Genomic DNA, 17,697 nt, shown 5'->3' with positions numbered 1-17,697 from the left:
ACTGGCGTATCACCCGGTGTGATGGTATGGGGTGCCATTGGTTACACGTCTCGGTCACCTCTTGTTCGCATTGACGGCACTTTGGACAGTGGACGTCACATTTCAGATGTGTTACGACCCGTGGCTCTACCCACCATTCGATCCCTGCGAAACCCTACATATCAGCAGGATAATGCACGACCGCATGTTGCAGGTCCTGTACGGGCCTTTCTGGATACAGAAAATGTTCGACTGCTGCCCTGGTCAGCACATTCTCCAGATCTCTCACCAATTGAAAACGTCTGGTCATTGGTGGCCGAGCAACTGGCTCGTCACAATACGCCAGTCACAACTCTTGATGAACTGTGGTATCGTGGTGAAGCTGCATGGGCAGCTGTACCTGTACACACCATCCAAGCTCTGTTTGACTCAATGCCCAGGCGTATCAAGACCGTTATTGCCAGAGGTGGTTGTTCTGGGTACTGATTTCTCAGGATCTATGCACCCAAATTGCATGAAAATGTAATCACATGTCAGTTCTAGTATAAAATATTTGTCTAATGAATACCCGTTATCGTGTGCATTTCATCTTGGTGTAGCAATTTTAATGGTCAGTAGTGTAGTATCGTGTGTAGTACCGTATGTCGTATCATCTCAGTGTGAACCGCGCCCAACTGTCACAGTTTAATGCTGGCGGTATGCGGAGTACGCAGTGCTCCCTCCTTAGATACTCCCGCTCGGTGGCCGCTGTCAATGGGACACTGTGTTTATGGAGCACACGAGAAGGCAGGGGTGTGGCGTGCAGATCACGAGTGCAGCTCGGCGCGTGGGAGCCGCAGGGTCCCAAAATACCCGCCGTTTGGCACCGGGCACCGGGGTCGCGGCGCAGGGCCCTAGCCGTGGCCAGTGCCTGCGCGATCCTCTCTGCACACGCGTCCACCCGCAACTTCGCGTTCTTCCGCGGCCACACTGATCCGACTCACCGAGTTTGACAGGTAAGTAGCTGAGCGGCGCTTCTCGCCCGTCTCGCACTCCGTCCGCGGCCTCCTGTGGAAACCGCCGCCACCGTCCGCTACCAGTGCCTTAAAGGGAACTTCTGGTCGAGTGGCACGAAATATGGGTGAAGTTTAGAATATTTTTTCTTACAAGGACTGTTTTTATTACAATACGGCTTTTACCATTTTATTACACAAACATCTGTGTATAAATTATTTTAAATCTCAAACAAGTTAAAAATGGCGGCTGCAGAACCTGTCCTGGTTTGCGCGATGCGTTGTAAGGATTCGTGACTATTTCTAAAATCGATAAAAACAGAAAATTTGAAATATCTCCTTTGAAAATTATACAAATGACAGTGCTGGTAAACCTTTACGTTATTTGATTTTGAAACAACTGAGTAAAACTGAACGTACTCCGACATTTCTCTCTTTACTTATTCTGATCAACACTAAACTGACACACAAACTTTTTTATTTTTTTTTAATTTATATTTTTTAGCGCAACGCAATCTGACTTTCAATAATCCCTACAAAAGAATGGCCCTGAGTAACAATAACCTATACCTTTCATGAATCACTTACCTCACAAAAATCTTCGTTACTCGAACTACTGCAATACAGCGAGCGCCAATACTGCCAGCTACATAAAAGTTTCTAACTACGGAAGGCACTAACTACTGATAGGCATAGTCAGCAAATGAAACATTTTGATAGAGAACAAACAATGTATTTACCTTAATAGTGTTCAAAAGTCATAATATATATATCAGTTCATGACATCCGGTCTTACAAATGTCGTTTTTCTGACGGACACACGTCCAGATCGTCCGCACTCAAAATTCTGCCATCTCTCTCCCCACGTCCACCACTGCTGGCGGCTCACCTCCAACTGCACAACGCTATGCGCTGTTCACATCCAACTGCCCAACACTACAATAGCAAATATTCCAACAATGCAAACCAGCCACAGACTGCACATAGATCAGTCAGTGATTTTTCATACAGAGCGCTACGTGGCAATACCAACATAAAAACCTAAACAGCCTACTTACAAATTCATGAACTAGAATGAATTTGGGGGGGGGGGGAGTCACGGCGGAATGTTGCAAAATACTTCGAAAAAAAACTGCAGCTACTTCAAAAACATTTCAATGTCTTGGCATGCTTTTGTAAGTTCAAATCCTTAAAAAAAAAAAAAAAAAAATTCGAATAAAAAAAGCCTTCACTAAAAGCCCCTAAATCAAACCATCATTTTTTAAATCGAATGACTCGGTTAATCTGTCGAGATTCTACAGAGCTTTTCCCACTAAAAATGATTCGAAAAAAACGCGTTTAAAGTTTTCAGTAACAAAAAGACGACGTTGTTTCAAAACTTGCGCTCAATCTGCGATACAGGCATTCTTCCTCTTCCTCAAACATGCCCTGGTTCCGAATTTGGTGTTGTATTTATTCTAACCGGCCCCTTTTAACAAACTGAGACATTCCTGGTTCTGTGGCGGCCACGTGTTTCCGTTAGATAACTCCGCGAAGGTTTTTCTGTTAGACTCTGTGACGATTCTTAACGCTTTCATTGTCTTCAGAATAGATGAATAACCTACGTTGAATATGCCTGCAGCTATATATGCTGCTATTTCAACAGTTTTTGCCCCACAGTCATGACATGCGAGTTTCAAATACACGTGTTGAAGCACCTGTTGTCATTTTGCGCATTGACGCCGGTACTTCTTTTAAGGAAATCTTCATTGTACAGAAATTTGCACACTATTCTTATCTTTTCTTGAACTAATTCATCGAGATACCCTGACTAAACAGTTAGCATAACATAAGCTAATTGCTCGTTGGGTTCCAGAACTCCTTTCTATTAACCACAAACCTGAACGAATGGATGCTTTCTGGACTTCTTTTTTCGTTACGGTACGGAAGACAAGGCCTACCAGACAAGGCCTACCAGTGACTTAGGTTTCTTATGCTAACCCGGAGACAAAACATCAAAGGCTTAAAGGACGCAATTTTTCGCTGTTCCAATTTCTGAGTTATGCCACTGTTGAGCACATACTGTTTTGTCATATTTACTCTCAATTTCGTTTTAATCTCCCTATATTCCTTCAGTATGTATTGGGTTGGTGCATATGTTCGTAACGTTTTTCCATAGTTTAATAAACACAACATATACACATAACAGAGACTTCAGTATTCAGTAATATGTTCTCCATTTTTTTAAAGCAGACTGCCAACATTTGGCTAACTTTTCGATTCTGTGACTGTAGAAATCACATTGTTTTGAGGCGAAGAACTCTTCGGTCTATGTTCGAAGCGCATTTTGACCCTGGAAGTTGCTTGAAGGATGTTCGATAGATAGCGGAAAAGGACGCAAGATCAGGTGAATAAGGGTGGTGTTTTTCGTCAGTCTAGCAGAATGTGGTGGTAGGAGTTCTCGTGGAGTAGCATCATTTCACTCAGTCTTCCTGGTCACTGTTCTTGGACTGCGTTTGCAAGACGTCTCATTTGATGACAACAAATGTCGGCAGTTGTGGTTACGCCTCGGAGAAGCAATTCGTAGTACACCACACTGTCGCTTTTCCACCGGATGCATAACATTATCTTTTACGGATGCGCGCAGGTCTTTGTGCGAGAAGTTGCTGCTTTGTTTGGGCTCAACCATTCCTCTCTTTTCCTTATTTTACCATTTCTCGCCGCCAGTAATGATACAGGATAGAAACGGTGTGTGCTGTTCACGAGCCAATTGATGACGAACAAGCAGAGGTTTGCATATGGCTACCCATTGATTTTTGTGATTTTGACTTAGAGCGTGAGGCACCAATACATCCGATTTTTGAACCTTCTCAAGTGCAAGTAAATGTCGCACGATGGTGGAATGATCACAGTTCATCACATCTGCCAGTTCTCGAGTACAGTGGCGTTGATCATAGTGGATTAATGCCTTTAAACGATTTCATCAAACACCGAAGGATTCCTGAGTGTGGAGAGTCACTAATGTCGAAACGTTCCTCCTTGAAATGAGAAAACTATTTTCTTTCCGTGCTCTGTCCACTGGCATTATCCTCATATATTTTGAAAGTGTTTCTGGCTGCCTTCACTGCTGCCACCCCTCTATTGATCTCAAACAGAAGAATATGCCGGAAATGTTCCGATTTCTTCACTTGGAACTCCATTTTCTAACGCTAACAGCTGCATTCACTATCTCAAAGTGACAATATGCAAACTCAGATCGCAACAGTGAACTGCAAATAAAGATGACAATCGATAAAAAATCTCCTAGCAGAATACCAATATCCAAAACAAAAACGCTACGAACTTACGCACCAGCGTAATATATTATGAATTACGCGACTGTGTGAAGTTGCAGGCAGCTAAGGCTTACCTGTAGCCAAGAAAAACCACATGCACTTAGCACCTGCTATTATTGTGTTGATGGGAAATCACAGACTTTGGATATATTCGGCACATAGGCGGTGAAAAAAAGGGGCATCGGAGAATAATCGCAAAAGAATTAATTTTATGTCGCACGTAATTAAAGGATGAAAAGAAGATTAGGTGTTAACGTTCTATCGGTGGCGAAGACATTACGGCATTTGCGTTAGGGTAGTTACAGAAACGAGGGAGTCAGATATGTGAAATTTCAAACGGATGCACTTTAAGTAGATTAAATGAAAGAGAGAGATAAAAATTCGCATTCTGTAGCGCATCAGAAACTATAATAATATTTTAATGGCATTGCCTTCTAGGAGCGTGATTCGCCAGCAGTTCCTTCTTCATGATCCATATTTAAGGGTGTTATACTATCTTTTGTGTAGCGATGACATCTTAGAGATGTAATGTAGGTCCTCAACTGTGCTAATCTGCTTAATTCAGTTTGAGAAAAGTAGCAAGTACTGTAACAGACTCTTGCAGTTTGCAGCAGTTGAATTCGTTCATGAATCCCTAGGCTCAGTGGCTTGGTCTTCACACAATTCTTTGGCAATGACGTCTGACAGACAAGGAGATCTGTTACCGACCCATACGCCCGTGACTGTATTCATTTACCAATCTTAGTCTGGTACGTAGACTACCCAGATTCATGTCATATCCCGCGGTTTGGAGCAATAAACCTCACAGATAGTACTCCAGGAACACCTTTAGTTAAATCGCTATACCGCCCCCTCTCTATTTCATCGGCTGCAGAACTGAAAACAGCAGGATAAAACCTGAAAAATTAAATTTGACTGATGCTCTGACACAGACACGGCGTCAGCGTACAGTTAACAGTTCCACCTCACCTGACAGCTCAGAATGAGGACTCTGCACTGATGCTTCTGATGGTTCTTTCCGTTTTATTTATGCGGTTCAGTGTCCTTGTGAGTAGATTTGACGTGATTTTAATATAGCCATTTGTAAAAAGTTTAGCCATGTTGGCAACGTACCCCGACTTGCAGTCAGGTTCTTCTGCTGTGGTTAGAGGTCCTACCCAGTTGAATGTTTATTATCTGCGGATACCCACAATAATACTTACTTTGCGGTTAAACGTCGAGTTGCAACATTCCTGTATTACTATATTTGCCCTAATTATAATTATTACTTTTTAAGTCGCTCTTATTCGGGTCGGAGTGTCCATAGAAGAAAGATGCGTTTTCGACATTTTCCAGGACTAAAGATGTGGAAATTCTCTTCTTCCTGGTTTCCTGCACAATTACACATACATCCTGTTCCTCCCGTGTCATGAGTTTATGTCTGTCTCATTCCTGTTCCCAGTAAGAACGATCACTTCTGATGTTATTGAAAGCTGCCATAATGGGACATCAAGGACGTTGGTGAATACTCTGTCAATCAGAATATTCGATTCATGGTCTGATTTTTGATTGTCTATCAAATGCGACGTAGATAATGTACAGTATAAAATCAGATGATCTATCATCTCAATATAGTGGGTGTAATGGGTATAAATGTAGATATTTTATATATGTTATCTTAATATGTAATCACATCAGTGTGTTGGTGTTTTTTTTTCTGTGTCACAAACTTGACGATCTGGTGTTTTCTGCACGGTCGTAAGTACACCACTAAATGGACTACGCCTGTCAGTATGGCTTACGATTTGCTCTCACGCGTCCACAGTTCAACAACTGACCTGCTGTACAAGGGAAAATAAGCCTTAAGGCTTGCTCTTAGAGGCACTACCCAACCTAAAAACGTGCGATTTGTAATAGCTATAATAATTAGTGTGAAAAATGACTGACTTAATGTTTTGACAGAACGCCTTCCTCATTAACCAACAGAATTATCTTCACTTGTACCTGTTACACCTTGTTTTTATAAGTACAAAATGCAACGCTTGTTGCATTTACAACTACATCTATACCTATACTCTTCCAGTGTGTCGGAGGGTACCTTTGGTACTATTATCTTTCTCACCTTTTCTGTTCCATTCGCGACTGGTGCGTGGGATGAACGGTTGTCGATAAATTTATGTATGAATTCCTAATTTCTCTTTTTTTCTCGTTGTAGTCATTTCACGAGAAATGTGTGGCACACACTAAGATTTTGACCAGCTCTTCTTCTAAGGTACGCCTTCGAAATTTCAACAGCACCCGTTTCAATGATACACATAATCTCTGTTGTAGCGACTACCATTTAAGTTAACCCTACCTGGTAAGAGCCCAACATGAACGAATAACATTCAAGAACCGGTCGAATAGATTATTTGTGAGCCACTTCATTCGTGGATGATTTAATTTCCTAAAGATTGTTCCTAAGAATCTCAACCTGGCATCTGCTTCTCTTACAGTTTGTTTTATGAGGTCATTCCACTTTAGATCACTTCTAATTTAGGTTGTTACTGTATCCAATGACATTTTTTACCAATAGCGTATTCGAACTGTAATGAATTTCTTCGTCTATTTACACGCAAAATTTTACACCTGCTTCCATTCAGGATCAACTATAAGTCCATCCTTCAATCATCGATCCTGTGCAAGTCTTTTCTGCTTTCGCTGTAGTTTTGAGATGTCGAAATCTTCCTACAGACAGCAGCTTGTCTACAAAGAACCTCAGAGAGTTTGCGACATTGAGAAGCACAGCAAGTTAACATAACTTTTTGTTGAACTATCGTACATTTGATAAACCAACTATATGACTAACATTTAATCGTGTGAAATATGTCGCGTCAACTTGTGACAGGACTTCGTTTAACTTTCTAGTGTTACGTAAATTTTACACAGAAAATTCAACGAAATCCGATTCAGTAATTACGATAGACAACTTTAACTTGCAGAACGTATCAAGAAGATTACTGGCTATGTTATATTACAATGTGATGATAGTCCTCTGCCTTCTTAGTCAGCGGAATGTAAATTACGACGTCCGTCAGGCCGAGTGCAAGCTTACTTCAGATCTCTGACGTACCACACGAGTTAAAGTGATTTATAGCATTTTAAAATCCTAAGTTGTGAATTTGGGTAAAAGACTTGCGACTGAGGATGCGCTTAAATTGACGGAGGGATAGCATTTGCCTCATCCACACAGACCTGTTGCTATCGGGAAGCAAGACCAGACGAAGAGCACCTTGGGTTGCCTATACAGCTGAGTGCAGGCGCTGCCATCTGAGCAGCTTGTAACCAGCCCAAGCAAGCTTACTTCAATGTTGGAGAGACGACTCAAGGCCGTCTTCGGATAGAGTAATTGGGGTGGGGGGGGGGGGGGGGGACTATATTGGTGTTTGGAATTCAGAGTGTGTGATTATCGAGTGCCTCTTGCTCTGATATTTAGAACGAAAATGATAGACAACTGTGTTGAATGCAGATGCAGTAACTGATGGTCGACTGAAAGCGGCGTTAAATTTCAAAGCTGCTGATGTATAGCCACAAAGGAAGGAAACTAAGCCTATTGGAAGCACAAACATTTAGCTTAAAATCCCCAGCAGGTTCTAAATGAGCAATTACAAATGAGCACACCCAACTTTCAAGTTTCCCATGATGCAGTCAACCAGCCATATGCCCGCAGACCATCACAATGACACATACTGCTACACAGCATTAAAATAAAATAGAATTTTATATTCCTTATCTCACAAACCTCAACATTATAACAATATAACCTGTAATACTGTAACAGAGCGTATTTTAACACTGTACCGTGTTCGATATTACAATTTACAGTCTAAAACATGTCTGTTGCACAACATAAGTGACTATTGCTCACTTAGTTCTCAACCAATGTCACGACGTCACAAATTATAGCATCATAGTTAAAAAACCTGGACTACTGCAATATCGTCTGTTTTAATTATTTATTGTTTAATCTTGTTTGTAATACCCCACCCGTCACTTATCTGGTTTTGGCGTGTGTTCACCCCAGCTAATTGACTAACAGATCAACAGAGAGTGCAAAACTGCCGCAATATCGGATAACGCAAAGAAAGTAATAAGGCCCTCTGACTCCTGATTGAACTGCGGTGGCAGTGTTGACATTAATTGATTCAGAATTGGTCCCTTTTAATTAAAAAGGGGTGCACATCGATGTTATATTCAGCTATTGAACACCAGATGCAAATGTTGAACATAAAATGGCTCTGAGCACTATGGGACTTAACATCTATGGTCATCAATCCCCTAGAACTTAGAACTACTTAAACCTAACTAACCTAAGGACATCACACAACACCCAGCCATCATGAGGCAGAGAAAAGCCCTGACCCCGCCGGGAATCGAACCTGGGAACCCGGGCGTGGGAAGCGAGAACGCTACCGCACGACCACATTGAACATAAAAATAATTAAGAAAGTGACTTGGGATTTCAACTACTTGATTGAAAACAGATGCAGTCGATTAGCACAAATTTATTTTAACTCACGACCTGCAGTCATCACATACATGACTGTCCTAACACGCAGTGAGAATAAATTGCATTTACTTGGAGTAAAGCGCGATAAATCAAAATTAATTCCTATCGACTGACCCAGGCGTAATGCGAAGTGGGAGAAGAATTCTACAATACACGGCCCATGAAACCCTTGTGGAAACTTTGCCGACGTGATCCAACAAATTAATCAGTGGCCTAACTCAAGCCGGAGCGGGCGCAATATCACCAAATTCAGTGTGGCGGGGCATCGTAATTGTGCGGACGTCGGCCGGCCTCGTGGTGCTGCAAGGCTGCGCTTGTCTATTCACGCCTAGCTACCTTGCTTAGTACATAGCTAAATCGTTCCGTTTGCTAAGTCCTAAACTGCAGAGATGCTCACTCTCTCTCAGGCAAGCTGAGTAAAGAACGGCACGTCTGCACTCTAGGTAAGCTGGGAACGGATATGCTTCGGAGACTTCTGTCAGTCTGCTCTTCGCCTCGGTTTCCTCTCCAGCAAAATCACTTATGCCAATTGCAGCACAAGTTGTGTTAATTGTGCGTCGCTTCCCAGCGCCGACCAATGCCTGCTCTGGGAAGTGAACAAATTCCAACAAAATTTCCCTTCCGCTCAACTTCTGCTATTTAGCTCCTCCTAGGCCACCCATCAAGGTTAGTATCTGCATAAAACATCAATTTTTCGAAAGTCTGACTCCCAGGAGAGTACTTCAAATTCCTTGGTCCTACATTCCCATCGAAGGCCGGCGTATTTCATTCTGTCACTCTTCACCTGATTTACTTCAGACTCTGCGGACCATGAATTCAGCGTGAAGTTGCTATAGTCACGAACATGCATATTTCAGCCTCTGTTGACCGCTCCACCATAGCTTTACGCGGCTTTCTCGCATGTTTCACTGGAAACGGGACGACTGACGTTTATCAACAGGTGTACAAGTTAGTTCTCCGTCTGCTTCCCAGTACACCTGCATGGGGTCAACCGCCCCCTCACTGTCACTCATCTTAAGGCAGCTGGAGGCCGCATCCCGCTACCGCTTTCTCAGAGTTTGAGCCGCCCTAAGCTGCCTACTGTCGCTTCCCTTCGCCACTCCACAGTGCATTGCCGCCACCTGGCCGCAGTCAACTCTGAATACTTCCCTGGGATAAACTAGCCTCCAGTAAATCGACACATTTCCACAAAGTTTTCATTTCGCATGAATTACATTAAAACCATCACCCAACATTAATTATTCCAATATGTCCATACTATACCCTCTACAAGATGCATTGTGCCTTGTCAGTCATTTTTGTTCAGCCCTACTGTTCGCTCAACGTGAGTTCGGTGATCTTTAATGACTTCATGTACGGGGCATAGTTCTTGCCATCTTACATGTTCATTGCGTGAAGTGTGATTTGCAGTGTTAAAAAAAAAAACATGTCTGGTACACAAATACTGTCCAAGTGGATTGTATCTTTGCATATAATGTTTGGTTACATAATGGATTTTAGATAATTGTTTCCTGAAGATAGCCCAATTAACCAGATACTACGAGTATTTAGAAAGAAACAAAAATCAGTAGAACACAAACAATTTACTGTTATCCAGCCTTAGAAATTATGTATGACATGTAAGTAGAAAAACAAAAAATAAATTCGAGAAAAAGGAGTAAAGCAACTAACAAAAGCCAAATATTTACCAATTTCCTCACTCGCAAACGAACGTTCTAAAACAAAAAAAACCTAATGCACGGTTTACCCTAAATCAAACTACAGCATTATTTGTGGAGATCATTTTGCTCCTGAAGAAACGATTCCAGTTTTCCCGACCATTTACAACAGAAAACCAACCAGACAATGTAAACACATCAAAAAAGATTTTGCATCACCCCAGTTCCCAGAACTCCTGAATATAGACATTGACTATGGATATTGTATCACAGACACAGTACCTTTGATTGTTCAGAGATGTCAATAAACCCGCCCAAAGATGAAAACAACCATGCATGAGAGGCGCCTATTAGACGGAGAGGGTTCTACACCCGATCAGTTCCAGTTATTCCACCAGGAAGGAGGTACACGGTTCATGTTGTCTGTAGTTCACCTATGCCTAGACAGTCAGTACCGCGGTTCGATCGCTTCCGCATTGTTACTTTGTGCCAGGAAGGGCTCTCAACAAGGGAAGTGTCTAGGCGTCTCGGAGTGAACGAAAGCGATGTTGCTCGGACATGGAGGATATACCGAGAGACAGGAACTGTCGATGACATGCCTCGCTCAGGTCGCCCAATGACTACTATTGCAGACGACGACCGCTACCTACCGATTATGGCTCGGAGGAACCCTGACAGCAACGCCACAATGTTGAATAATGCTTTTTATGCAGCCACAGAACGTCATGTTAGGACTCAACAGTGCACAATAGGCTGCTTTATGCGCAGCTTCACTTCCGACGTCCATGGCGAGATCCATCTTTGCAACCACGACACCATGCAGCGCGGTACAGATGGGCTTAAAAACATACCGAATGGACCGCTCAGGATTGGCATCACGTTCTCTTCACCGATGAGTGTCGCATATGCCTTCAACCAAACAACCGTCGGAGATGTGTTTGGAGGCAGCCCGGTCAGGCTGAATGCCTTAGACACACTGTCAAGCGAGTGCAGAAAGGTGGAGTTTCTCTGCTGTTTTGAGGTGACATGTTGAGGTGCCGACGTACGCCGCTGGTGCTCATGGAAGGCTCCTAATGGCTGTACGACTTGTGAATGCCGTCCTCCGACCGATAGTGCAACCATATAGGCAGCATATTGGCGAGGCATTCGTCTTCATGGATGACAATTCGTGCCCCTATCGTACACATCTTGTGAATGACTTCCTTCAGGATATCGACATCGCTCGACTACAGCAGCCAGCATGTTCTCCAGACATGAACCCTATCGAACATGCCTGGGATAGATTGAAAAGGTCTGTTTATGGACGACTTGACCCAACAACCCCTCTGAGAGATCTACGCCGAATCGCTGTTGAGAAGACCAACAATCTGGACCAACAGTGCCTTGATGAATTTGTGGACAGTATGCCACGACGAATACAGGCATGCATCAATGCAAGAGGACGTGCTGCTGGGTATTACAGGTACCGGTGTACACAGCAGTCTGGACCACCATGTCTGAAGGTCTCGCTGTAAGGTGGTACAACTTGCAATTTGTGGTTTTCATGAGTAATTAAAAGGGCGGAAATAATGTTTATGTTGATCTCTATTCCAGTTTTTTGTACAGGTTCCGCAACTCTCGGAACCGAAGTGATGCAAAACTTTCTTTGATGTGTGTAATTTCATTTGCCAGTCTGTGATAGTTTTTAAAAACATTTATGTACGGTAACACAACAAAATAATAAAAACTGAAATAAAATTTATTGCAGGTAGGGTTACTGACACAACAACTCCTTCCTTCACGAAAATGCATGTCTACAATCTGTAAAAATTATTCTACCACCTCTCTGATTCATACTAACGTTCAAGCTATAGGTAGTTTTCTTTAAGATTTAGAATGAGTTACAAACTAGGCGACGGTTGGTTTTGTGCGTAACAACGTCTGCAGAATTGTCTTTTTCTCAGGTATAAATAGAGAAACGTTACGTTACATGTCAATGTTTTGCCCATTTTGTGTCGGTATGTTGTCTCGTCATTTAGTTAGTCGGATGTGAGAAGTGTGATTAGAAAAATTTTTTGCGAGAAGAAGGAAATTACATATGTAAACAGGACAGAATAGCTGCTAAATTGATCTCGGATTAGCAGTTACTAAACAGTATTAACACTGGACTAGAAACTAAACCAAGACAGCGTAGTGTAGTATCAGTAAATAGTTACTACATTTCTCTCGCTCAGCAGAACTGTTTCTCAGGCTACTCCGACATAATCATGACGGCTGTGGCGTCATACGGCATGACTTGGTTAGTTTCATAGAGTAATCTCGACAGTTTATAATGAGCTACGCCCGAAAATTTAGAAACGTGCGCACGCAACAGGAAGTGCGGGGCGTGCCGTGGACAACCAAGGCGAAGTTTAGTGCACTACCCCGTGTGAGAGTGACACTAACCGGTTTCTCAGAAATGGCGAGTGGCCGTAAAGGTCGAGTGGTCGACAGCGGGAACAGTACACGCGTTCGAAAGGACAAACTGAGGGTAATCTTGAATCTGATAGCCAAGAGTCGTCAACAATGTACAGACAAAGGCACAAATAGCAAACCGAGAGGAAATCTGTGCGGCTGGTCCCGGCGAGGTTCGAGTCCTCCCTCGGGCATGGGTGTGTGTGTTTGTCCTTAGGATAAGTTAGGTTAAGTAGTGTGTAAGCTTAGGGGCTGATGATCTTAGCAGTTAAGTCCCATAAGATTTCACGCACATTTGAACATTTTTGAGAGGAAATAAAGAGCAAACGAGTAGCTGCACGGAAATATAACGTTGGCTATCGGAAAACTTCGGAAACATCAACACAACTGGACGAGGAAAGCGCGCACACTTTCCTCCTAACTTGCGCCACCAGAGGGTCTTGCCAACTGGCGCAAAGTCCACGCCGCCTGCGGTGTGGACGCCAAACCGAACAACTATGGATGGCCAGCACTTGTGCGTCCTTCTCGATCTCGATTCCCGAGTACGTCCAGGATACCGATCGAAGAGGTCACAGTGTGCTGAAGTTTTACATCTCAATACCTAGCTCTATAATTCTATCAAATGAGCTGCAGTGAGCGAGTGGTTTCAGAGGAGAGCGATTTGCAAAATCAGATACAACGTAGTACTTCTTTACCTTCATTGTCACTTGTTGCTTGGCTGACACCATACTTCGTCTAACATCGATATGAATTATTATTATTATTATTATAATTATTATTTTTCTCCTCCTCCTCCTCCTCCTCCTCCTCCTCCTTCTCCTTCTCCCCCCCCCCCCGCCCCCCCCTCAAATCGAGCGAGGTGGCGGAGGCGCAGTGGTTAGCACACTGGGCTCTCATTCGGGAGGACGACGGTTCAAACCCGTCCGACCATACTGATTTAGGTTTTCCGTGATTTCCCTAAATCCCTTCAGGCAAAAGCCGGGATGGTTCCTTTGAAAGGGCAAGGCCGACTCCCTGCCCCGTCCTTCCCTATTCCGATGGGAGTGATAACCTCGCTGTTTGGTCCTCTCCCCCAAATCAAATAACCAACCAGTCTCCTTCTCCTGCCTGCCCCCCCCCCCCCCCCCCGGCCTCTCTCTCGCTCACTCTTTCTCTCTCTCTCTCTCTCTCTTTCTCTCTGTATTCTACATACACATCCATACAACAGTTCATGGTCTGACACTATACGTAAGCGTCTCTGCATTAGTTATGGCAGACGTTGTTGTTTCACGTGGTCACACAGGTAATAATAATCCAAAGAAGCGAGGTCGAAGAAATGTCCAACCACGGAACTGCTGCAAAAGACGTATGTTCGCATATGTTCTTCATGGACATGCGTTTTAAGAGAGCAGTGCAGCCTCGTACCCGTTACCACTACCACGGCCGCGTGTACAAAATTTAATCTGTTTTCTCATGACTGAATTTCGTACCATGGTTTAACGAAATTCTTATCAGGTAACTTTCCAATGCTACAACATGCTCAACGTTCAGGAAAGACGAAGAGCAGCATTTAGCACAATGGACTTACATTCGGAAGGATGAAGGTTCAAAACCCCGTCCGAGCATCCAGACCTGTTGTACCTAAACCGCTTTCTCATGACTGAATTTCGTACCATGGTTTAACGAAATTCTTATCAGATAACTTTCCAATGCTACAACACGCTCAACGTTCAGGAAAGACGAAGAGCAGCATTTAGCACAATGGACTTACATTCGGAAGGATGAAGGTTCAAAACCCCGTCCGAGAATCCAGACCTGTTGTACCTAAACCGCTAAAGGCGAATGCCAATATGTTTCCACTGAAATTAGCACGGCCTATTTCCTTCCCCATTTTCCTCAGTCTGAGCTTGTGCCCCACCTCGAATGACTTCGTTGTGGACGGGACGCTGAACTCTAAAATTCATAATCATCTTTAGGATGTTGTAGCTATTCTTTCTGTCCGTGTTTGTTAAGAAAAATTGGAGAGAAATGACGCTTTATACAAGACACTGTTTGATTAGTTTTATTTTACTCAATTATCACCAGTAAGTTTTTATTTTTTCTGAAAATTATCGGTAGTACATGTTTTGTGCAGATTGTATGAATTTTTTGCTTAAAGCTATTTACATGTACAAAGAAGCCACAATTACATTAGTTAATATTTACAGTTAAAGACACATGTCACAGATTTGGGGCATTGTACACTTGAGATATCCTCAAATACTTTTGGTGTAGGATACTAATTTAAAAATAAGATGATTATACATTTGTCCATATACCTCACATGGTGCTATAAGCTTTGTATGTTGGTAGTTTTATATCTACTGCCGACGGCCTTGCTGCAGTGTAACACCCGTTCCCCTCAGATCACCGAAGTTAAGCGCTGTCGGACTAGGCTACCACTTGGATGGGTGACCTTTCGGGTCTCCCGAGTTCTGTTGTAAAGCGGTGTGCAGTCAGACTTTGTGGGCGTGTTGAGGAGCTACTTGATTTAAAAGTTACTGCTCCAGAGACGAAAACTGATAACGGTCGGGAGAGCGGTGTGCTGACCACATGCCCCGCCATATCTGCATCATGTCTCGCCTATCGGCTGATGATGGCACGGCGGTCGGTTGGTACCGTTAAGTCTTGCGAGGCCTGTTCGGACAGAGTTATATATGTTCTATACATGTCATACGCAAACGTATCACTTACTCCCACAAACATCTCGGTAAATGATTCCAACGAGAAAATCTGTTTTTCGTCCATTTTAGACAGTTCGGCAAAACACAAGTTTTTTTTCGCCATTTGTTATGATTTTGTGATGAAATATGTCAAATGTGTGTGTAACAGCAAAAAAACACAATAGCGAAAGAAATAAATGTTTAACGTACCGTAAACAAGGGAAACAGGACCACAGCACAAAACAACCGTAAGTAACACGCTAAATAACAAGATGCACTAAAGCAATTTTCGTTGTGAAATGAACAGAAAAACTATTAACGTTTCGTTGTTTGCAGATGAAAAGCTTAGAACACGTCGTAGATATAAAACTACGATACGCCTCCTTATTAGCTCTAATTTCTCGGATTTTCTCGTTGTCATCATTTACCGAGATACTTGTATGAATAAGTAATACGTTGCCCGACTCTTCCCTGAATTTCAAAAGCACACCTCTCAGTGATGCACACCACCTCTCTTGCAGCGTCTGCCACTAAACGACCCCGTGACGATCGAAGTACAGAATGCAATAGGGAAATGAGTGAACAAATGAGAACATATTCTTTTACTGTGAAATAGCAAATCTTGTAATGTAATCTGCTTGCAAGACTCGCTTCCCCACAACAGCAGTACGAATGGTGCGAGGTGTGCCACGATCCGCCGTTTGTGGAGCTTTGGAACCACAGACTGCTAGTCGCTGGAATAGTTGTCCAGATGGAAACCCGCCATTTACGCGTAGAATAATAGGCTTCTATTATGCTGGTACGCGCAAAGATGAAATTACAGTGTAAAAGCATTCCACAAACTTATCAAAACGCAGATTCGTACCATCAAAACTAATGTGTATGCTGCACTTTTCCAGAACTGTGAATACGGTTTACACTAACAACAATATTAAGTGTTTACTAGGTGATATATCCATGGACAGTAATAGAGGAATGTGTCTCCATTTGTTTAGTGCGTTGTATAGGTCGTTAGTAAGGCATAGAGTATAAATATCTAAGGAGTAAGAATTCGGATGTGTAGAACGAGAATTCTGCTTGCAACGTCTCCTACTGCTCAAGTCTCGTGATTTTGGGATGTAGCGTTTTAGCCCGTGTAGCACTTAGCGTATTTTGAGTGTTATTACTTAGCTGCTACAGGTAGATCACTTTCAGGAGTACCGTGAAACTTTGTATAAGGATTTACAGACATCTTAAAAATTTGATATCTGGAACTGAAGTTGGCTTGAAGACGTGAAGAGAAATAGTTTTCTGCTTTTCCTTCACAGTATCATAGCTCAGATTCCATTTTATTTACGTTTTTCGGTAATGGGATAAGAATTGACAGCCAACAATATTTTTATCGCTATACATTGCACTTCATATTTTCTAATCTCTGTTCTAATTAATTGCTTTACAAAGACATTGCAGACGTCTCTGAGGCGTCACGAAAAAAACAACGCATTTGGAACTATGAAATTGTTACAGTAAATACGGTAAGCGTTTTGCACCACCTGCGTATCCATTACTATTTTTAGTTTTTCTTCTTTCACCCCTCTGCTTTTTATAAACAGGTAAAATATCTACAACATTTTTTCGTTAGCTTATAAGAAAAGTAGAACCAGATACTATGCACAAAAATAAAAAAAATGCGAGGTAAAAGCTCGGATTTTGGAGTAATAATAGAAGTGACAGCTAATAATTTTTTGACGTTTCCTATTGCACTAATTCATATCGTCGAATTAGATACGTTACAATGACATTGTACAGGAAACTGTCTCATCCAGAAATACTTAAATACATGCAATGGTTTGAGAAAATTCATAAATTGGAGGAAATTAATGAAGATCATGTATACATTTTATTTGCATATGAACATATTACCAATATGTGTACACTGACTAGCTTTTTACTCAAACGCACTTGCATATTTACTTAGCACTTGTCCCGTAAACACATGGCCATAACATCGCAGAAATTATGTGTACAATAAAAGACTTTACAATACCATGTCTCGATATTTTTCAACATATAAAGTACCTCATATCGCTATGACATTTACAATTACACGTTTGTTTAACGCGCCTATGAAAA

The 17,697-nt window shown here is 42.4% G+C and overlaps 1 protein-coding gene across 1 annotated transcript in view; it reads left to right on the top strand.

The window, feature by feature from the left end:
- The first annotated feature begins 843 nt into the window (after positions 1-843).
- The window catches only part of LOC126412066 (solute carrier family 2, facilitated glucose transporter member 1-like), a 557,262-nt gene continuing 540,408 nt past the window's right edge, over positions 844-17,697 (top strand). The window contains exon 1 of the mRNA XM_050081452.1: positions 844-974. The gene's annotated coding sequence lies outside the window, so the exon portion shown is untranslated. The remainder of the gene's footprint in view (positions 975-17,697) is intronic.

The sequence above is a fragment of the Schistocerca serialis genome, chromosome 7, assembly GCF_023864345.2.
Source record: "Schistocerca serialis cubense isolate TAMUIC-IGC-003099 chromosome 7, iqSchSeri2.2, whole genome shotgun sequence".
Taxonomy (NCBI): Eukaryota; Metazoa; Arthropoda; class Insecta; order Orthoptera; family Acrididae; genus Schistocerca; species Schistocerca serialis.
Note: the sequence above shows the minus strand (reverse complement) of the source record. Positions and strands in the feature narration are given on the sequence as shown.